This window comes from Cervus elaphus, chromosome 20 (genome assembly GCF_910594005.1).
Source record: "Cervus elaphus chromosome 20, mCerEla1.1, whole genome shotgun sequence".
NCBI lineage: Eukaryota > Metazoa > Chordata > Mammalia > Artiodactyla > Cervidae > Cervus > Cervus elaphus.
The window spans coordinates 1,168,898-1,192,849 of NC_057834.1; positions in this window are offsets into that span (position 1 = coordinate 1,168,898).

Consider the following 23,952-nt stretch of genomic DNA (forward strand, 5'->3'; position numbering starts at 1 on the left):
CAAAAACGAGGAGAACACAAGGGGCGAAAATCAGAGGAGGATCCAAAGTGTGGCACTACATGGAGTAAGAGAAGTGTGAAAAACCCGAGGCGAAGAAACAGGGGAGAAGAATACGAGGAGCAAGAAAAAAAAAGCAAAATACAAAAACGAGGAGAACACAAGGGGCGAAAATCAGAGGAGGATCAACAGTATGTCACTACGAGGAGCAAGAGCAGTGTGAAAAACCCGAGGCAAAGAAACAGGGGAGAAGAATACGAGGAGCAAGAAAAAAAAAAGCAAATTACAAAAACGAGGAAAACACAAGGGGCGAAAATCAGAGGAGGATCCAAAGTGTAGCACTACGTGGAGTAAGAGAAGTGTGAAAAACCCGCGGCGAAGAAACAGGGGAGAAGAATACGAGGAGCAAGAAAAAAAAAGCAAAATACAAAAACGAGGAGAACACAAGGGGCGAAAATCAGAGGAGGATCCAAAGTATGGCACTACGTGGAGTAAGAGAAGTGTGAAAATGCTGATGCGAAGACACAGGGGATAAGAATACGAGGAGCAAGAAAAAAAAAGCAAAATACAAAAACGAGAACACAAGGGGCGAAAATCAGAGGAGGATCAACAGTATGCCACTACTTTGAGTAAGAGAAGTGTGAAAAACCCGAGGCGAAGAAACAGGGGAAAAGAATACGAGGAGCAAGAAAAAAAAAGCAAAATACAAAAACGAGGAGAACACAAGGGGCGAAAATCAGAGGAGGATCAAAAGTGTGGCACTACGTGGAGTAAGAGAAGTGTGAAAAATCCGAGGCGAAGAAACAGGGGAGAAGAATACGAGGAGCAAGAAAAAAAAAGCAAAATACAAAAACGAGGAGAACACAAGGGGCGAAAATCAGAGGAGGATCAACAGTATGTCACTACGAGGAGCAAGAGCAGTGTGAAAAACCCGAGGCAAAGAAACAGGGGAGAAGAATACGAGGAGCAAGAAAAAAAAAGCAAAATACAAAAACGAGGAGAACACAAGGGGCGAAAATCAGAGGAGGATCAACAGTATGCCACTACGTGGAGTAAGAGAAGTGTGAAAAACCCGAGGCGAAGAAACAGGGGAGAAGAATACGAGGAGCAAGAAAAAAAAAGCAATATACAAAAACGAGGAGAACACAAGGGGCGAAAATCAGAGGAGGATCAAAAGTGTGGCACTACGTGGAGTAAGAGAAGTGTGAAAAAGCCGCCGCGAAGAAACAGGGGAGAAGAATACGAGGAGCAAGAAAAAAAAAGCAAAATACAAAAACGAGGAGAACACAAGGGGCGAAAATCAGGGGAGGATCAACAGTATGCCACTACGTGGAGTAAGAGAAGTGTGAAAAACGCGAGGTGAAGACACAGGGGAGAAGAATACGAGGAGCATGAAAAAAAAAGCAAAATACAAAAACGAGGAGAACACAAGGGGCGAAAATCAGAGGAGGATCAAAAGTGTGGCACTGCGTGGAGTAAGAGAAGTGTCAAAATGCTGATGCGAAGACACAGGGGAGAAGAATACGAGGAGCAAGAAAAAAAAAGCAAAATACAAAAACGAGGAGAACACAAGGGGCGAAAATCAGAGGAGGATGCAAAGTATGGCACTACGTGGAGTAAGAGAAGTGTGAAAATGCTGATGTGAAGAAACAGGGGAGAAAAATACGAGGAGCAAGAAAAAAAAAGCAAAATACAAAAACGAGGAGAACACAAGGGGCGAAAATCAGAGGAGGATGCAAAGTGTGGCAATACGTGGAGTAAGAGAAGTGTGAAAATGCTGATGCGAAGAAACAGGGGAGAAGAATACGAGGAGCAAGAAAAAAAAAGCAAAATACAAAAACGAGGAGAACACAAGGGGCGAAAATCCGAGGAGGATCAACAGTATGCCACTACGAGGAGCAAGAGAAGTGTGAAAAACCCGAGGCAAAGAAACAGGGGAGAAGAATACGAGGAGCAAGAAAAAAAAAGCAAAATACAAAAACGAGGAGAACACAAGGGGCGAAAATCAGAGGAGGATCAGCAGTATGCCACTACGTGGAGTAAGAGAAGTGTGAAAAACCCGAGGTGAAAAAAAAGGGGAAAAGAATACGAGGAGCAAGAAAAAAAAAGCAAAATACAAAAACGAGGAGAACACAAGGGGCGAAAATCAGAGGAGGATCCAAAGTATGGCATTACGTGGAGTAAGAGAAGTGTGAAAAACCCGAGGCGAAGAAAAAGGGGAAAAGAATACGAGGAGAAAAAAAAAAAAAGCAAAATACAAAAACGAGGAGAACACAAGGGGCGAAAATCAGAGGAGGATCAACCGTATGCCACTACGTGGAGTAAGAGAAGTGTGAAAATGCTGATGTGAAGAAACAGGGGAGAAGAATACGAGGAGCAAGGAAAAAAAAGCAAAATACAAAAACGAGAAGAACAAAAGGGGTGAAAATCAGAGGAGGATCAAAAGTGTGGCACTACGTGGAGTAAGAGAAGTGTGAAAAACCCGAGGCGAAGAAACAGGGGAGAAGAATATGAGGAGCAAGAAAAAAAAAGCAAAATACAAAAACGAGGAGAACACAAGGGGGGAAAATCAGAGGAGGATCAACCATATGCCACTACGTGGAGTAAGAGAAGTGTGAAAAACCTGAGGCGAAGAAACAGGGGAGAAGAATACGAGGAGCAAGAAAAAAAAAGCAAAATACAAAAACGAGGAGAACACAAGGGGCGAAAATCAGAGGAGGATTAAAAGTGTGGCACTACGTGGAGTAAGAGAAGTGTGAAAAACCCGAGGCGAAGAAACAGGGGAGAAGAATATGAGGAGCAAGAAAAAAAAGCAAAATACAAAAACGAGGAGAACACAAGGGGCGAAAATCAGAGGAGGATCCAAAGTGTGGCACTACATGGAGTAAGAGAAGTGTGAAAAACCCGAGGCGAAGATACAGGGGAGAAGAATACGAGGAGCAAGAAAAAAAAAGCAAAATACAAAAACGAGGAGAACACAAGGGGCGAAAATCAGAGGAGGATCAACAGTATGTCACTACGAGGAGCAAGAGCAGTGTGAAAAACCCGAGGCAAAGAAACAGGGGAGAAGAATACGAGGAGCAAGAAAAAAAAAAGCAAAATACAAAAACGAGGAAAACACAAGGGGCGAAAATCAGAGGAGGATCCAAAGTGTAGCACTACGTGGAGTAAGAGAAGTGTGAAAAACCCGCGGTGAAGAAACAGGGGAGAAGAATACGAGGAGCAAGAAAAAAAAAGCAAAATACAAAAACGAGGAGAACACAAGGGGCGAAAATCAGAGGAGGATCCAAAGTATGGCACTACGTGGAGTAAGAGAAGTGTGAAAATGCTGATGCGAAGACACAGGGGATAAGAATACGAGGAGCAAGAAAAAAAAAGCAAAATACAAAAACGAGAACACAAGGGGCGAAAATCAGAGGAGGATCAACAGTATGCCACTACTTTGAGTAAGAGAAGTGTGAAAAACCCGAGGCGAAGAAACAGGGGAAAAGAATACGAGGAGCAAGAAAAAAAAAGCAAAATACAAAAACGAGGAGAACACAAGGGGCGAAAATCAGAGGAGGATCAAAAGTGTGGCACTACGTGGAGTAAGAGAAGTGTGAAAAATCCGAGGCGAAGAAACAGGGGAGAAGAATACGAGGAGCAAGAAAAAAAAAGCAAAATACAAAAACGAGGAGAACACAAGGGGCGAAAATCAGAGGAGGATCAACAGTATGTCACTACGAGGAGCAAGAGCAGTGTGAAAAACCCGAGGCAAAGAAACAGGGGAGAAGAATACGAGGAGCAAGAAAAAAAAAGCAAAATACAAAAACGAGGAGAACACAAGGGGCGAAAATCAGAGGAGGATCAACCGTATGCCACTACGTGGAGTAAGAGAAGTGTGAAAAACCCGAGGCGAAGAAACAGGGGAGAAGAATACGAGGAGCAAGAAAAAAAAAGCAATATACAAAAACGAGGAGAACACAAGGGGCGAAAATCAGAGGAGGATCAAAAGTGTGGCACTACGTGGAGTAAGAGAAGTGTGAAAAAGCCGCCGCGAAGAAACAGGGGAGAAGAATACGAGGAGCAAGAAAAAAAAAGCAAAATACAAAAACGAGGAGAACACAAGGGGCGAAAATCAGGGGAGGATCAACAGTATGCCACTACGTGGAGTAAGAGAAGTGTGAAAAACGCGAGGTGAAGACACAGGGGAGAAGAATACGAGGAGCATGAAAAAAAAAGCAAAATACAAAAACGAGGAGAACACAAGGGGCGAAAATCAGAGGAGGATCAAAAGTGTGGCACTGCGTGGAGTAAGAGAAGTGTCAAAATGCTGATGCGAAGACACAGGGGAGAAGAATACGAGGAGCAAGAAAAAAAAAGCAAAATACAAAAACGAGGAGAACACAAGGGGCGAAAATCAGAGGAGGATGCAAAGTATGGCACTACGTGGAGTAAGAGAAGTGTGAAAATGCTGATGTGAAGAAACAGGGGAGAAAAATACGAGGAGCAAGAAAAAAAAAGCAAAATACAAAAACGAGGAGAACACAAGGGGCGAAAATCAGAGGAGGATGCAAAGTGTGGCAATACGTGGAGTAAGAGAAGTGTGAAAATGCTGATGCGAAGAAACAGGGGAGAAGAATACGAGGAGCAAGAAAAAAAAAGCAAAATACAAAAACGAGGAGAACACAAGGGGCGAAAATCCGAGGAGGATCAACAGTATGCCACTACGAGGAGCAAGAGAAGTGTGAAAAACCCGAGGCAAAGAAACAGGGGAGAAGAATACGAGGAGCAAGAAAAAAAAAGCAAAATACAAAAACGAGGAGAACACAAGGGGCGAAAATCAGAGGAGGATCAGCAGTATGCCACTACGTGGAGTAAGAGAAGTGTGAAAAACCCGAGGTGAAGAAAAAGGGGAAAAGAATACGAGGAGCAAGAAAAAAAAAGCAAAATACAAAAACGAGGAGAACACAAGGGGCGAAAATCAGAGGAGGATCCAAAGTATGGCACTACGTGGAGTAAGAGAAGTGTGAAAATGCTGATGCGAAGAAACAGGGGAGAAGAATACGAGGAGCAAGAAAAAAAAAGCAAAATACAAAAACGAGGAGAACACAAGGGGCGAAAATCCAAGGAGGATCAACAGTATGCCACTACGAGGAGCAAGAGAAGTGTGAAAAACCCGAGGCAAAGAAACAGGGGAGAAGAATACGAGGAGCAAGAAAAAAAAAGCAAAATACAAAAATGAGGAGAACACAAGGGGCGAAAATCAGAGGAGGATCAACAGTATGCCACTACGTGGAGTAAGAGAAGTGTGAAAAACCCGCGGTGAAGAAACAGGGGAGAAGAATACGAGGAGCAAGAAAAAAAAAGCAAAATACAAAAACGAGGAGAACACAAGGGGCGAAAATCAGAGGAGGATCCAAAGTATGGCACTACGTGGAGTAAGAGAAGTGTGAAAATGCTGATGTGAAGACACAGGGGAGAAGAATACGAGGAGCAAGAAAAAAAAAGCAAAATACAAAAACGAGAACACAAGGGGCGAAAATCAGAGGAGGATCAACAGTATGCCACTACTTTGAGTAAGAGAAGTGTGAAAAACCCGAGGCGAAGAAACAGGGGAGAAGAATACGAGGAGCAAGAAAAAAAAAGCAAAATACAAAAACGAGGAGAACACAAGGGGAGAAAATCAGAGGAGGATCAACCATATGCCACTACGTGGAGTAAGAGAAGTGTGAAAAACGCGAGGCGAAGACACAGGGGAGAAGAATACGAGGAGCAAGAAAAAAAAAGCAAAATACAAAAACGAGGAGAACACAAGGGGCGAAAATCAGAGGAGGATCCAAAGTATGGCACTACGTGGAGTAAGAGAAGTGTGAAAATGCTGATGCGAAGAAACAGGGGAGAAGAATACGAGGAGCAAGAAAAAAAAAGCAAAATACAAAAACGAGGAGAACACAAGGGGAGAAAATCAGAGGAGGATCCAAAGAGTGGCACTACGTGGAGTAAGAGAAGTGTGAAAAACCCGAGGCGAAGAAACAGGGGAGAAGAATACGAGGAGCAAGAAAAAAAAAGCAAAATACAAAAACGAGGAGAACACAAGGGGCGAAAATCAGAGGAGGATCAAAAGTGTGGCACTACGTGGAGTAAGAGAAGTGTGAAAAACCCGCGGCGAAGAAACAGGGGAGAAGAATACGAGGAGCAAGAAAAAAAAGCAAAATACAAAAACGAGGAGAACACAAGGGGCGAAAATCAGAGGAGGATCAAAAGTGTGGCACTACGTGGAGTAAGAGAAGTGTGAAAAACCCGCGGCGAAGAAACAGGGGAGAAGAATACGAGGAGCAAGAAAAAAAAAGCAAAATACAAAAACGAGGAGAACACAAGGGGCGAAAATCAGAGGAGGATCAACCGTATGCCACTACGTGGAGTAAGAGAAGTGTGAAAATCCTGATGCGAAGAAACAGGGGAGAAGAATACGAGGAGCAAGGAAAAAAAAGCAAAATACAAAAACGAGAAGAACACAAGGGGCGAAAATCAGAGGAGGATCAAAAGTGTGGCACTACGTGGAGTAAGAGAAGTGTGAAAAACCCGAGGCGAAGAAACAGGGGAGAAGAATACGAGGAGCAAGAAAAAAAAAAGCAAAATACAAAAACGAGGAGAACACAAGGGACGAAAATCAGAGGAGGATCAAAAGTGTGGCACTACGTGGAGTAAGAGAAGTGTGAAAAACCCGAGGCGAAGAAACAGGGGAGAAGAATACGAGGAGCAAGAAAAAAAAAGCAAAATACAAAAACGAGGAGAACACAAGGGGCGAAAATCAGAGGAGGATCAACAGTATGCCACTACGAGGAGCAAGAGAAGTGTGAAAAACCCGAGGCGAAGAAACAGGGGAGAAGAATACGAGGAGCAAGAAAAAAAAAGCAAAATACAAAAACGAGGAGAACACAAGGGGCGAAAATCAGAGGAGGATCCAAAGTGTGGCACTACGTGGAGTAAGAGAAGTGTGAAAAACCCGCGGCGAAGAAACAGGGGAGAAGAATACGAGGAGCAAGAAAAAAAAAGCAAAATACAAAAACGAGGAGAACACAAGGGGCGAAAATCAGAGGAGGATCAACCGTATGCCACTACGTGGAGTAAGAGAAGTGTGAAAATGCTGATGTGAAGAAACAGGGGAGAAGAATACGAGGAGCAAGGAAAAAAAAGCAAAATACAAAAACGAGAAGAACAAAAGGGGTGAAAATCAGAGGAGGATCAAAAGTGTGGCACTACGTGGAGTAAGAGAAGTGTGAAAAACCCGAGGCGAAGAAACAGGGGAGAAGAATATGAGGAGCAAGAAAAAAAAAGCAAAATACAAAAACGAGGAGAACACAAGGGGGGAAAATCAGAGGAGGATCAACCATATGCCACTACGTGGAGTAAGAGAAGTGTGAAAAACCTGAGGCGAAGAAACAGGGGAGAAGAATACGAGGAGCAAGAAAAAAAAAGCAAAATACAAAAACGAGGAGAACACAAGGGGCGAAAATCAGAGGAGGATTAAAAGTGTGGCACTACGTGGAGTAAGAGAAGTGTGAAAAACCCGAGGCGAAGAAACAGGGGAGAAGAATACGAGGAGCAAGAAAAAAAAGCAAAATACAAAAACGAGGAGAACACAAGGGGCGAAAATCAGAGGAGGATCCAAAGTGTGGCACTACATGGAGTAAGAGAAGTGTGAAAAACCCGAGGCGAAGAAACAGGGGAGAAGAATACGAGGAGCAAGAAAAAAAAAGCAAAATACAAAAACGAGGAGAACACAAGGGGCGAAAATCAGAGGAGGATCAACAGTATGTCACTACGAGGAGCAAGAGCAGTGTGAAAAACCCGAGGCAAAGAAACAGGGGAGAAGAATACGAGGAGCAAGAAAAAAAAAAGCAAATTACAAAAACGAGGAAAACACAAGGGGCGAAAATCAGAGGAGGATCCAAAGTGTAGCACTACGTGGAGTAAGAGAAGTGTGAAAAACCCGCGGTGAAGAAACAGGGGAGAAGAATACGAGGAGCAAGAAAAAAAAAGCAAAATACAAAAACGAGGAGAACACAAGGGGCGAAAATCAGAGGAGGATCCAAAGTATGGCACTACGTGGAGTAAGAGAAGTGTGAAAATGCTGATGCGAAGACACAGGGGATAAGAATACGAGGAGCAAGAAAAAAAAAGCAAAATACAAAAACGAGAACACAAGGGGCGAAAATCAGAGGAGGATCAACAGTATGCCACTACTTTGAGTAAGAGAAGTGTGAAAAACCCGAGGCGAAGAAACAGGGGAAAAGAATACGAGGAGCAAGAAAAAAAAAGCAAAATACAAAAACGAGGAGAACACAAGGGGCGAAAATCAGAGGAGGATCAAAAGTGTGGCACTACGTGGAGTAAGAGAAGTGTGAAAAATCCGAGGCGAAGAAACAGGGGAGAAGAATACGAGGAGCAAGAAAAAAAAAGCAAAATACAAAAACGAGGAGAACACAAGGGGCGAAAATCAGAGGAGGATCAACAGTATGTCACTACGAGGAGCAAGAGCAGTGTGAAAAACCCGAGGCAAAGAAACAGGGGAGAAGAATACGAGGAGCAAGAAAAAAAAAGCAAAATACAAAAACGAGGAGAACACAAGGGGCGAAAATCAGAGGAGGATCAACCGTATGCCACTACGTGGAGTAAGAGAAGTGTGAAAAACCCGAGGCGAAGAAACAGGGGAGAAGAATACGAGGAGCAAGAAAAAAAAAGCAATATACAAAAACGAGGAGAACACAAGGGGCGAAAATCAGAGGAGGATCAAAAGTGTGGCACTACGTGGAGTAAGAGAAGTGTGAAAAAGCCGCCGCGAAGAAACAGGGGAGAAGAATACGAGGAGCAAGAAAAAAAAAGCAAAATACAAAAACGAGGAGAACACAAGGGGCGAAAATCAGGGGAGGATCAACAGTATGCCACTACGTGGAGTAAGAGAAGTGTGAAAAACGCGAGGTGAAGACACAGGGGAGAAGAATACGAGGAGCATGAAAAAAAAAGCAAAATACAAAAACGAGGAGAACACAAGGGGCGAAAATCAGAGGAGGATCAAAAGTGTGGCACTGCGTGGAGTAAGAGAAGTGTCAAAATGCTGATGCGAAGACACAGGGGAGAAGAATACGAGGAGCAAGAAAAAAAAAGCAAAATACAAAAACGAGGAGAACACAAGGGGCGAAAATCAGAGGAGGATGCAAAGTATGGCACTACGTGGAGTAAGAGAAGTGTGAAAATGCTGATGTGAAGAAACAGGGGAGAAAAATACGAGGAGCAAGAAAAAAAAAGCAAAATACAAAAACGAGGAGAACACAAGGGGCGAAAATCAGAGGAGGATGCAAAGTGTGGCAATACGTGGAGTAAGAGAAGTGTGAAAATGCTGATGCGAAGAAACAGGGGAGAAGAATACGAGGAGCAAGAAAAAAAAAGCAAAATACAAAAACGAGGAGAACACAAGGGGCGAAAATCCGAGGAGGATCAACAGTATGCCACTACGAGGAGCAAGAGAAGTGTGAAAAACCCGAGGCAAAGAAACAGGGGAGAAGAATACGAGGAGCAAGAAAAAAAAAGCAAAATACAAAAACGAGGAGAACACAAGGGGCGAAAATCAGAGGAGGATCAGCAGTATGCCACTACGTGGAGTAAGAGAAGTGTGAAAAACCCGAGGTGAAGAAAAAGGGGAAAAGAATACGAGGAGCAAGAAAAAAAAAGCAAAATACAAAAACGAGGAGAACACAAGGGGCGAAAATCAGAGGAGGATCCAAAGTATGGCATTACGTGGAGTAAGAGAAGTGTGAAAAACCCGAGGTGAAGAAAAAGGGGAAAAGAATACGAGGAGCAAGAAAAAAAAAGCAAAATACAAAAACGAGGAGAACACAAGGGGCGAAAATCAGAGGAGGATCAACAGTATGCCACTACGTGGAGTAAGAGAAGTGTGAAAATGCTGATGTGAAGAAACAGGGGAGAAGAATACGAGGAGCAAGGAAAAAAAAGCAAAATACAAAAACGAGAAGAACAAAAGGGGTGAAAATCAGAGGAGGATCAAAAGTGTGGCACTACGTGGAGTAAGAGAAGTGTGAAAAACCCGAGGCGAAGAAACAGGGGAGAAGAATATGAGGAGCAAGAAAAAAAAAGCAAAATACAAAAACGAGGAGAACACAAGGGGGGAAAATCAGAGGAGGATCAACCATATGCCACTACGTGGAGTAAGAGAAGTGTGAAAAACCTGAGGCGAAGAAACAGGGGAGAAGAATACGAGGAGCAAGAAAAAAAAAGCAAAATACAAAAACGAGGAGAACACAAGGGGCGAAAATCAGAGGAGGATTAAAAGTGTGGCACTACGTGGAGTAAGAGAAGTGTGAAAAACCCGAGGCGAAGAAACAGGGGAGAAGAATATGAGGAGCAAGAAAAAAAAGCAAAATACAAAAACGAGGAGAACACAAGGGGCGAAAATCAGAGGAGGATCCAAAGTGTGGCACTACATGGAGTAAGAGAAGTGTGAAAAACCCGAGGCGAAGATACAGGGGAGAAGAATACGAGGAGCAAGAAAAAAAAAGCAAAATACAAAAACGAGGAGAACACAAGGGGCGAAAATCAGAGGAGGATCAACAGTATGTCACTACGAGGAGCAAGAGCAGTGTGAAAAACCCGAGGCAAAGAAACAGGGGAGAAGAATACGAGGAGCAAGAAAAAAAAAAGCAAAATACAAAAACGAGGAAAACACAAGGGGCGAAAATCAGAGGAGGATCCAAAGTGTAGCACTACGTGGAGTAAGAGAAGTGTGAAAAACCCGAGGTGAAGAAACAGGGGAGAAGAATACGAGGAGCAAGAAAAAAAAAGCAAAATACAAAAACGAGGAGAACACAAGGGGCGAAAATCAGAGGAGGATCCAAAGTATGGCACTACGTGGAGTAAGAGAAGTGTGAAAATGCTGATGCGAAGACACAGGGGATAAGAATACGAGGAGCAAGAAAAAAAAAGCAAAATACAAAAACGAGAACACAAGGGGCGAAAATCAGAGGAGGATCAACAGTATGCCACTACTTTGAGTAAGAGAAGTGTGAAAAACCCGAGGCGAAGAAACAGGGGAAAAGAATACGAGGAGCAAGAAAAAAAAAGCAAAATACAAAAACGAGGAGAACACAAGGGGCGAAAATCAGAGGAGGATCAAAAGTGTGGCACTACGTGGAGTAAGAGAAGTGTGAAAAATCCGAGGCGAAGAAACAGGGGAGAAGAATACGAGGAGCAAGAAAAAAAAAGCAAAATACAAAAACGAGGAGAACACAAGGGGCGAAAATCAGAGGAGGATCAACAGTATGTCACTACGAGGAGCAAGAGCAGTGTGAAAAACCCGAGGCAAAGAAACAGGGGAGAAGAATACGAGGAGCAAGAAAAAAAAAGCAAAATACAAAAACGAGGAGAACACAAGGGGCGAAAATCAGAGGAGGATCAACCGTATGCCACTACGTGGAGTAAGAGAAGTGTGAAAAACCCGAGGCGAAGAAACAGGGGAGAAGAATACGAGGAGCAAGAAAAAAAAAGCAATATACAAAAACGAGGAGAACACAAGGGGCGAAAATCAGAGGAGGATCAAAAGTGTGGCACTACGTGGAGTAAGAGAAGTGTGAAAAAGCCGCCGCGAAGAAACAGGGGAGAAGAATACGAGGAGCAAGAAAAAAAAAGCAAAATACAAAAACGAGGAGAACACAAGGGGCGAAAATCAGGGGAGGATCAACAGTATGCCACTACGTGGAGTAAGAGAAGTGTGAAAAACGCGAGGTGAAGACACAGGGGAGAAGAATACGAGGAGCATGAAAAAAAAAGCAAAATACAAAAACGAGGAGAACACAAGGGGCGAAAATCAGAGGAGGATCAAAAGTGTGGCACTGCGTGGAGTAAGAGAAGTGTCAAAATGCTGATGCGAAGACACAGGGGAGAAGAATACGAGGAGCAAGAAAAAAAAAGCAAAATACAAAAACGAGGAGAACACAAGGGGCGAAAATCAGAGGAGGATGCAAAGTATGGCACTACGTGGAGTAAGAGAAGTGTGAAAATGCTGATGTGAAGAAACAGGGGAGAAAAATACGAGGAGCAAGAAAAAAAAAGCAAAATACAAAAACGAGGAGAACACAAGGGGCGAAAATCAGAGGAGGATGCAAAGTGTGGCAATACGTGGAGTAAGAGAAGTGTGAAAATGCTGATGCGAAGAAACAGGGGAGAAGAATACGAGGAGCAAGAAAAAAAAAGCAAAATACAAAAACGAGGAGAACACAAGGGGCGAAAATCCGAGGAGGATCAACAGTATGCCACTACGAGGAGCAAGAGAAGTGTGAAAAACCCGAGGCAAAGAAACAGGGGAGAAGAATACGAGGAGCAAGAAAAAAAAAGCAAAATACAAAAACGAGGAGAACACAAGGGGCGAAAATCAGAGGAGGATCAGCAGTATGCCACTACGTGGAGTAAGAGAAGTGTGAAAAACCCGAGGTGAAGAAAAAGGGGAAAAGAATACGAGGAGCAAGAAAAAAAAAGCAAAATACAAAAACGAGGAGAACACAAGGGGCGAAAATCAGAGGAGGATCCAAAGTATGGCACTACGTGGAGTAAGAGAAGTGTGAAAATGCTGATGCGAAGAAACAGGGGAGAAGAATACGAGGAGCAAGAAAAAAAAAGCAAAATACAAAAACGAGGAGAACACAAGGGGCGAAAATCCAAGGAGGATCAACAGTATGCCACTACGAGGAGCAAGAGAAGTGTGAAAAACCCGAGGCAAAGAAACAGGGGAGAAGAATACGAGGAGCAAGAAAAAAAAAGCAAAATACAAAAATGAGGAGAACACAAGGGGCGAAAATCAGAGGAGGATCAACAGTATGCCACTACGTGGAGTAAGAGAAGTGTGAAAAACCCGAAGCGAAGAAACAGGGGAGAAGAATACGAGGAGCAAGAAAAAAAAAGCAAAATACAAAAACGAGGCGAACACAAGGGGCGAAAATCAGAGGAGGATCAACAGTATGCCACTACGTGGAGTAAGAGAAGTGTGAAAAGGCTGATGCGAAGAAACAGGGGAGAAGAATACGAGGAGCAAGAAAAAAAAAGCAAAATACAAAAACGAGGAGAACACAAGGGGCGAAAATCAGAGGAGGATCAAAAGTGTGGCACTACGTGGAGTAAGAGAAGTGTGAAAAATCCGAGGCGAAGAAACAGGGGAGAAGAATGCGAGGAGCAAGAAAAAAAAAAGCAAAACACAAAAACGAGGAGAACACAAGGGGCGAAAATCAGAGGAGGATCAAAAGTGTGGCACTACGTGGAGTAAGAGAAGTGTGAAAAACCCGAGGCGAAGAAACAGGGGAGAAGAATACGAGGAGCAAGAAAAAAAAAGCAAAATACAAAAACGAGGAGAACACAAGGGGCGAAAATCAGAGGAGGATCAACAGTATGCCACTACGTGGAGTAAGAGAAGTGTGAAAATGCTGATGCGAAGACACAGGGGAGAAGAATACGAGGAGCAAGAAAAAAAAAGCAAAACACAAAAACGAGAACACAAGGGGCGAAAATCAGAGGAGGATCAACAGTATGCCACTACTTTGAGTAAGAGAAGTGTGAAAAACCCGAGGCGAAGAAACAGGGGAGAAGAATACGAGGAGCAAGAAAAAAAAAGCAAAATACAAAAACGAGGAGAACACAAGGGGAGAAAATCAGAGGAGGATCAACCATATGCCACTACGTGGAGTAAGAGAAGTGTGAAAAACCCGAGGCGAAGACACAGGGGAGAAGAATACGAGGAGCAAGAAAAAAAAAGCAAAATACAAAAACGAGGAGAATACAAGGGGCGAAAATCAGAGGAGGATCCAAAGTATGGCACTACGTGGAGTAAGAGAAGTGTGAAAATGCTGATGCGAAGAAACAGGGGAGAAGAATACGAGGAGCAAGAAAAAAAAAGCAAAATACACAAACGAGGAGAACACAAGGGGAGAAAATCAGAGGAGGATCCAAAGAGTGGCACTACGTGGAGTAAGAGAAGTGTGAAAAACCCGAGGCGAAGAAACAGGGGAGAAGAATACGAGGAGCAAGAAAAAAAAAGCAAAATACAAAAACGAGGAGAACACAAGGGGCGAAAATCAGAGGAGGATCAAAAGTGTGGCACTACGTGGAGTAAGAGAAGTGTGAAAAACCCGCGGGGAAGAAACAGGGGAGAAGAATACGAGGAGCAAGAAAAAAAAGCAAAATACAAAAACGAGGAGAACACAAGGGGCGAAAATCAGAGGAGGATCAAAAGTGTGGCACTACGTGGAGTAAGAGAAGTGTGAAAAACCCGCGGTGAAGAAACAGGGGAGAAGAATACGAGGAGCAAGAAAAAAAAAGCAAAATACAAAAACGAGGAGAACACAAGGGGCGAAAATCAGAGGAGGATCAACCGTATGCCACTATGTGGAGTAAGAGAAGTGTGAAAATGCTGATGCAAAGAAACAGGGGAGAAGAATACGAGGAGCAAGGAAAAAAAAGCAAAGTACAAAAACGAGAAGAACACAAGGGGCGAAAATCAGAGGAGGATCAAAAGTGTGGCACTACGTGGAGTAAGAGAAGTGTGAAAAACCCGAGGCGAAGAAACAGGGGAGAAGAATACGAGGAGCAAGAAAAAAAAAAGCAAAATACAAAAACGAGGAGAACACAAGGGACGAAAATCAGAGGAGGATCAAAAGTGTGGCACTACGTGGAGTAAGAGAAGTGTGAAAAACCCGAGGCGAAGAAACAGGGGAGAAGAATACGAGGAGCAAGAAAAAAAGAGCAAAATACAAAAACGAGGAGAACACAAGGGGCGAAAATCAGAGGAGGATCAACAGTATGCCACTACGAGGAGCAAGAGAAGTGTGAAAAACCCGAGGCGAAGAAACAGGGGAGAAGAATACGAGGAGCAAGAAAAAAAAAGCAAAATACAAAAACGAGGAGAACACAAGGGGCGAAAATCAGAGGAGGATTAAAAGTGTGGCACTACGTGGAGTAAGAGAAGTGTGAAAAACCCGAGGCGAAGAAACAGGGGAGAAGAATACGAGGAGCAAGAAAAAAAAGCAAAATACAAAAATGAGGAGAACACAAGGGGCGAAAATCAGAGGAGGATCCAAAGTATGGCACTACGTGGAGTAAGAGAAGTGTGAAAATGTTGATGCGAAGAAACAGGGGAGAAGAATACGAGGAGCAAGAAAAAAAAAGCAAAATACAAAAACGAGGAGAACACAAGGGGCGAAAATCCGAGGAGGATCAACAGTATGCCACTACGAGGAGCAAGAGAAGTGTGAAAAACCCGAGGCAAAGAAACAGGGGAGAAGAATACGAGGAGCAAGAAAAAAAAAGCAAAATACAAAAACGAGGAGAACACAAGGGGCGAAAATCAGAGGAGGATCAACAGTATGCCACTACGTGGAGTAGGAGAAGTGTGAAAAACCCGAAGCGAAGAAACAGGGGAGAAGAATACGAGGAGCAAGAAAAAAAAAGCAAAATACAAAAACGAGGCGAACACAAGGGGCGAAAATCAGAGGAGGATCAACAGTATCTCACTACGAGGAGCAAGAGCAGTGTGAAAAACCCGAGGCAAAGAAACAGGGGAGAAGAATACGAGGAGCAAGAAAAAAAAAGCAAAATACAAAAACGAGAACACAAGGGGCGAAAATCAGAGGAGGATCAACAGTATGCCACTACTTTGAGTAAGAGAAGTGTGAAAAACCCGAGGCGAAGAAACAGGGGAGAAGAATACGAGGAGCAAGAAAAAAAAAGCAAAATACAAAAACGAGGAGAACACAAGGGGAGAAAATCAGAGGAGGATCAACCATATGCCACTACGTGGAGTAAGAGAAGTGTGAAAAACGCGAGGCGAAGACACAGGGGAGAAGAATACGAGGAGCAAGAAAAAAAAAGCAAAATACAAAAACGAGGAGAACACAAGGGGCGAAAATCAGAGGAGGATCCAAAGTATGGCACTACGTGGAGTAAGAGAAGTGTGAAAATGCTGATGCGAAGAAACAGGGGAGAAGAATACGAGGAGCAAGAAAAAAAAAGCAAAATACAAAAACGAGGAGAACACAAGGGGAGAAAATCAGAGGAGGATCCAAAGAGTGGCACTACGTGGAGTAAGAGAAGTGTGAAAAACCCGAGGCGAAGAAACAGGGGAGAAGAATACGAGGAGCAAGAAAAAAAAAGCAAAATACAAAAACGAGGAGAACACAAGGGGCGAAAATCAGAGGAGGATCAAAAGTGTGGCACTACGTGGAGTAAGAGAAGTGTGAAAAACCCGCGGCGAAGAAACAGGGGAGAAGAATACGAGGAGCAAGAAAAAAAAGCAAAATACAAAAACGAGGAGAACACAAGGGGCGAAAATCAGAGGAGGATCAAAAGTGTGGCACTACGTGGAGTAAGAGAAGTGTGAAAAACCCGCGGCGAAGAAACAGGGGAGAAGAATACGAGGAGCAAGAAAAAAAAAGCAAAATACAAAAACGAGGAGAACACAAGGGGCGAAAATCAGAGGAGGATCAACCGTATGCCACTACGTGGAGTAAGAGAAGTGTGAAAATCCTGATGCGAAGAAACAGGGGAGAAGAATACGAGGAGCAAGGAAAAAAAAGCAAAATACAAAAACGAGAAGAACACAAGGGGCGAAAATCAGAGGAGGATCAAAAGTGTGGCACTACGTGGAGTAAGAGAAGTGTGAAAAACCCGAGGCGAAGAAACAGGGGAGAAGAATACGAGGAGCAAGAAAAAAAAAAGCAAAATACAAAAACGAGGAGAACACAAGGGACGAAAATCAGAGGAGGATCAAAAGTGTGGCACTACGTGGAGTAAGAGAAGTGTGAAAAACCCGAGGCGAAGAAACAGGGGAGAAGAATACGAGGAGCAAGAAAAAAAAAGCAAAATACAAAAACGAGGAGAACACAAGGGGCGAAAATCAGAGGAGGATCAACAGTATGCCACTACGAGGAGCAAGAGAAGTGTGAAAAACCCGAGGCGAAGAAACAGGGGAGAAGAATACGAGGAGCAAGAAAAAAAAAGCAAAATACAAAAACGAGGAGAACACAAGGGGCGAAAATCAGAGGAGGATCAAAAGTGTGGCACTACGTGGAGTAAGAGAAGTGTGAAAAACCCGCGGCGAAGAAACAGGGGAGAAGAATACGAGGAGCAAGAAAAAAAAAGCAAAATACAAAAACGAGGAGAACACAAGGGGCGAAAATCAGAGGAGGATCAACCGTATGCCACTACGTGGAGTAAGAGAAGTGTGAAAATGCTGATGTGAAGAAACAGGGGAGAAGAATACGAGGAGCAAGGAAAAAAAAGCAAAATACAAAAACGAGAAGAACAAAAGGGGTGAAAATCAGAGGAGGATCAAAAGTGTGGCACTACGTGGAGTAAGAGAAGTGTGAAAAACCCGAGGCGAAGAAACAGGGGAGAAGAATATGAGGAGCAAGAAAAAAAAAGCAAAATACAAAAACGAGGAGAACACAAGGGGGGAAAATCAGAGGAGGATCAACCATATGCCACTACGTGGAGTAAGAGAAGTGTGAAAAACCTGAGGCGAAGAAACAGGGGAGAAGAATACGAGGAGCAAGAAAAAAAAAGCAAAATACAAAAACGAGGAGAACACAAGGGGCGAAAATCAGAGGAGGATCAAAAGTGTGGCACTACGTGGAGTAAGAGAAGTGTGAAAAACCCGAGGCGAAGAAACAGGGGAGAAGAATACGAGGAGCAAGAAAAAAAAGCAAAATACAAAAACGAGGAGAACACAAGGGGCGAAAATCAGAGGAGGATCCAAAGTGTGGCACTACATGGAGTAAGAGAAGTGTGAAAAACCCGAGGCGAAGAAACAGGGGAGAAGAATACGAGGAGCAAGAAAAAAAAAGCAAAATACAAAAACGAGGAGAACACAAGGGGCGAAAATCAGAGGAGGATCAACAGTATGTCACTACGAGGAGCAAGAGCAGTGTGAAAAACCCGAGGCAAAGAAACAGGGGAGAAGAATACGAGGAGCAAGAAAAAAAAAAGCAAATAACAAAAACGAGGAAAACACAAGGGGCGAAAATCAGAGGAGGATCCAAAGTGTAGCACTACGTGGAGTAAGAGAAGTGTGAAAAACCCGCGGTGAAGAAACAGGGGAGAAGAATACGAGGAGCAAGAAAAAAAAAGCAAAATACAAAAACGAGGAGAACACAAGGGGCGAAAATCAGAGGAGGATCCAAAGTATGGCACTACGTGGAGTAAGAGAAGTGTGAAAATGCTGATGCGAAGACACAGGGGATAAGAATACGAGGAGCAAGAAAAAAAAAGCAAAATACAAAAACGAGAACACAAGGGGCGAAAATCAGAGGAGGATCAACAGTATGCCACTACTTTGAGTAAGAGAAGTGTGAAAAACCCGAGGCGAAGAAACAGGGGAAAAGAATACGAGGAGCAAGAAAAAAAAAGCAAAATACAAAAACGAGGAGAACACAAGGGGCGAAAATCAGAGGAGGATCAAAAGTGTGGCACTACGTGGAGTAAGAGAAGTGTGAAAAATCCGAGGCGAAGAAACAGGGGAGAAGAATACGAGGAGCAAGAAAAAAAAAGCAAAATACAAAAACGAGGAGAACACAAGGGGCGAAAATCAGAGGAGGATCAACAGTATGTCACTACGAGGAGCAAGAGCAGTGTGAAAAACCCGAGGCAAAGAAACAGGGGAGAAGAATACGAGGAGCAAGAAAAAAAAAGCAAAATACAAAAACGAGGAGAACACAAGGGGCGAAAATCAGAGGAGGATCAACCGTATGCCACTACGTGGAGTAAGAGAAGTGTGAAAAACCCGAGGCGAAGAAACAGGGGAGAAGAATACGAGGAGCAAGAAAAAAAAAGCAATATACAAAAACGAGGAGAACACAAGGGGCGAAAATCAGAGGAGGATCAAAAGTGTGGCACTACGTGGAGTAAGAGAAGTGTGAAAAAGCCGCCGCGAAGAAACAGGGGAGAAGAATACGAGGAGCAAGAAAAAAAAAGCAAAATACAAAAACGAGGAGAACACAAGGGGCGAAAATCAGGGGAGGATCAACAGTATGCCACTACGTGGAGTAAGAGAAGTGTGAAAAACGCGAGGTGAAGACACAGGGGAGAAGAATACGAGGAGCATGAAAAAAAAAGCAAAATACAAAAACGAGGAGAACACAAGGGGCGAAAATCAGAGGAGGATCAAAAGTGTGGCACTGCGTGGAGTAAGAGAAGTGTGAAAATGCTGATGCGAAGACACAGGGGAGAAGAATACGAGGAGCAAGAAAAAAAAAGCAAAATACAAAAACGAGGAGAACACAAGGGGCGAAAATCAGAGGAGGATGCAAAGTATGGCACTACGTGGAGTAAGAGAAGTGTGAAAATGCTGATGTGAAGAAACAGGGGAGAAAAATACGAGGAGCAAGAAAAAAAAAGCAAAATACAAAAACGAGGAGAACACAAGGGGCGAAAATCAGAGGAGGATGCAAAGTGTGGCAATACGTGGAGTAAGAGAAGTGTGAAAATGCTGATGCGAAGAAACAGGGGAGAAGAATACGAGGAGCAAGAAAAAAAAAGCAAAATACAAAAACGAGGAGAACACAAGGGGCGAAAATCCGAGGAGGATCAACAGTATGCCACTACGAGGAGCAAGAGAAGTGTGAAAAACCCGAGGCAAAGAAACAGGGGAGAAGAATACGAGGAGCAAGAAAAAAAAAGCAAAATACAAAAACGAGGAGAACACAAGGGGCGAAAATCAGAGGAGGATCAGCAGTATGCCACTACGTGGAGTAAGAGAAGTGTGAAAAACCCGAGGTGAAGAAAAAGGGGAAAAGAATACGAGGAGCAAGAAAAAAAAAGCAAAAAACAAAAACGAGGAGAACACAAGGGGCGAAAATCAGAGGAGGATCCAAAGTATGGCATTACGTGGAGTAAGAGAAGTGTGAAAAACCCGAGGTGAAGAAAAAGGGGAAAAGAATACGAGGAGCAAGAAAAAAAAAGCAAAATACAAAAACGAGGAGAACACAAGGGGCGAAAATCAGAGGAGGATCAACAGTATGCCACTACGTGGAGTAAGAGAAGTGTGAAAATGCTGATGTGAAGAAACAGGGGAGAAGAATACGAGGAGCAAGGAAAAAAAAGCAAAATACAAAAACGAGAAGAAAAAAAGGGGCGAAAATCAGAGGAGGATCAAAAGTGTGGCACTACGTGGAGTAAGAGAAGTGTGAAAAACCCGAGGCGAAGAAACAGGGGAGAAGAATACGAGGAGAAAGAAAAAAAAAGCAAAATACAAAAACGAGGAGAACACAAGGGGGGAAAATCAGAGGAGGATCAACCATATGCCACTACGTGGAGTAAGAGAAGTGTGAAAAACCTGAGGCGAAGAAACAGGGGAGAAGAATACGAGGAGCAAGAAAAAAAAAGCAAAATACAAAAACGAGGAGAACACAAGGGGCGAAAATCAGAGGAGGATTAAAAGTGTGGCACTACGTGGAGTAAGAGAAGTGTGAAAAACCCGAGGCGAAGAAACAGGGGAGAAGAATATGAGGAGCAAGAAAAAAAAGCAAAATACAAAAACGAGGAGAACACAAGGGGCGAAAATCAGAGGAGGATCCAAAGTGTGGCACTACATGGAGTAAGAGAAGTGTGAAAAACCCGAGGCGAAGATACAGGGGAGAAGAATACGAGGAGCAAGAAAAAAAAAGCAAAATACAAAAACGAGGAGAACACAAGGGGCGAAAATCAGAGGAGGATCAACAGTATGTCACTACGAGGAGCAAGAGCAGTGTGAAAAACCCGAGGCAAAGAAACAGGGGAGAAGAATACGAGGAGCAAGAAAAAAAAAAGCAAAATACAAAAACGAGGAAAACACAAGGGGCGAAAATCAGAGGAGGATCCAAAGTGTAGCACTACGTGGAGTAAGAGAAGTGTGAAAAACCCGCGGTGAAGAAACAGGGGAGAAGAATACGAGGAGCAAGAAAAAAAAAGCAAAATACAAAAACGAGGAGAACACAAGGGGCGAAAATCAGAGGAGGATCCAAAGTATGGCACTACGTGGAGTAAGAGAAGTGTGAAAATGCTGATGCGAAGACACAGGGGATAAGAATACGAGGAGCAAGAAAAAAAAAGCAAAATACAAAAACGAGAACACAAGGGGCGAAAATCAGAGGAGGATCAACAGTATGCCACTACTTTGAGTAAGAGAAGTGTGAAAAACCCGAGGCGAAGAAACAGGGGAAAAGAATACGAGGAGCAAGAAAAAAAAAGCAAAATACAAAAACGAGGAGAACACAAGGGGCGAAAATCAGAGGAGGATCAAAAGTGTGGCACTACGTGGAGTAAGAGAAGTGTGAAAAATCCGAGGCGAAGAAACAGGGGAGAAGAATACGAGGAGCAAGAAAAAAAAAGCAAAATACAAAAACGAGGAGAACACAAGGGGCGAAAATCAGAGGAGGATCAACAGTATGTCACTACGAGGAGCAAGAGCAGTGTGAAAAACCCGAGGCAAAGAAACAGGGGAGAAGAATACGAGGAGCAAGAAAAAAAAAGCAAAATACAAAAACGAGGAGAACACAAGGGGCGAAAATCAGAGGAGGATCAACCGTATGCCACTACGTGGAGTAAGAGAAGTGTGAAAAACCCGAGGCGAAGAAACAGGGGAGAAGAATACGAGGAGCAAGAAAAAAAAAGCAATATACAAAAACGAGGAGAACACAAGGGGCGAAAATCAGAGGAGGATCAAAAGTGTGGCACTACGTGGAGTAAGAGAAGTGTGAAAAAGCCGCCGCGAAGAAACAGGGGAGAAGAATACGAGGAGCAAGAAAAAAAAAGCAAAATACAAAAACGAGGAGAACACAAGGGGCGAAAATCAGGGGAGGATCAACAGTATGCCACTACGTGGAGTAAGAGAAGTGTGAAAAACGCGAGGTGAAGACACAGGGGAGAAGAATACGAGGAGCATGAAAAAAAAAGCAAAATACAAAAACGAGGAGAACACAAGGGGCGAAAATCAGAGGAGGATCAAAAGTGTGGCACTGCGTGGAGTAAGAGAAGTGTGAAAATGCTGATGCGAAGACACAGGGGAGAAGAATACGAGGAGCAAGAAAAAAAAAGCAAAATACAAAAACGAGGAGAACACAAGGGGCGAAAATCAGAGGAGGATGCAAAGTATGGCACTACGTGGAGTAAGAGAAGTGTGAAAATGCTGATGTGAAGAAACAGGGGAGAAAAATACGAGGAGCAAGAAAAAAAAAGCAAAATACAAAAACGAGGAGAACACAAGGGGCGAAAATCAGAGGAGGATGCAAAGTGTGGCAATACGTGGAGTAAGAGAAGTGTGAAAATGCTGATGCGAAGAAACAGGGGAGAAGAATACGAGGAGCAAGAAAAAAAAAGCAAAATACAAAAACGAGGAGAACACAAGGGGCGAAAATCCGAGGAGGATCAACAGTATGCCACTACGAGGAGCAAGAGAAGTGTGAAAAACCCGAGGCAAAGAAACAGGGGAGAAGAATACGAGGAGCAAGAAAAAAAAAGCAAAATACAAAAACGAGGAGAACACAAGGGGCGAAAATCAGAGGAGGATCAACAGTATGCCACTACGTGGAGTAAGAGAAGTGTGAAAAACCCGAGGTGAAGAAAAAGGGGAAAAGAATACGAGGAGCAAGAAAAAAAAAGCAAAATACAAAAACGAGGAGAACACAAGGGGCGAAAATCAGAGGAGGATCCAAAGTATGGCACTACGTGGAGTAAGAGAAGTGTGAAAATGCTGATGCGAAGAAACAGGGGAGAAGAATACGAGGAGCAAGAAAAAAAAAGCAAAATACAAAAACGAGGAGAACACAAGGGGCGAAAATCCAAGGAGGATCAACAGTATGCCACTACGAGGAGCAAGAGAAGTGTGAAAAACCCGAGGCAAAGAAACAGGGGAGAAGAATACGAGGAGCAAGAAAAAAAAAGCAAAATACAAAAATGAGGAGAACACAAGGGGCGAAAATCAGAGGAGGATCAACAGTATGCCACTACGTGGAGTAAGAGAAGTGTGAAAAACCCGAAGCGAAGAAACAGGGGAGAAGAATACGAGGAGCAAGAAAAAAAAAGCAAAATACAAAAACGAGGCGAACACAAGGGGCGAAAATCAGAGGAGGATCAACAGTATGCCACTACGTGGAGTAAGAGAAGTGTGAAAAGGCTGATGCGAAGAAACAGGGGAGAAGAATACGAGGAGCAAGAAAAAAAAAGCAAAATACAAAAACGAGGAGAACACAAGGGGCGAAAATCAGAGGAGGATCAAAAGTGTGGCACTACGTGGAGTAAGAGAAGTGTGAAAAATCCGAGGCGAAGAAACAGGGGAGAAGAATGCGAGGAGCAAGAAAAAAAAAAGCAAAACACAAAAACGAGGAGAACACAAGGGGCGAAAATCAGAGGAGGATCAAAAGTGTGGCACTACGTGGAGTAAGAGAAGTGTGAAAAACCCGAGGCGAAGAAACAGGGGAGAAGAATACGAGGAGCAAGAAAAAAAAAGCAAAATACAAAAACGAGGAGAACACAAGGGGCGAAAATCAGAGGAGGATCAACAGTATGCCACTACGTGGAGTAAGAGAAGTGTGAAAATGCTGATGCGAAGACACAGGGGAGAAGAATACGAGGAGCAAGAAAAAAAAAGCAAAACACAAAAACGAGAACACAAGGGGCGAAAATCAGAGGAGGATCAACAGTATGCCACTACTTTGAGTAAGAGAAGTGTGAAAAACCCGAGGCGAAGAAACAGGGGAGAAGAATACGAGGAGCAAGAAAAAAAAAGCAAAATACAAAAACGAGGAGAACACAAGGGGAGAAAATCAGAGGAGGATCAACCATATGCCACTACGTGGAGTAAGAGAAGTGTGAAAAACCCGAGGCGAAGACACAGGGGAGAAGAATACGAGGAGCAAGAAAAAAAAAGCAAAATACAAAAACGAG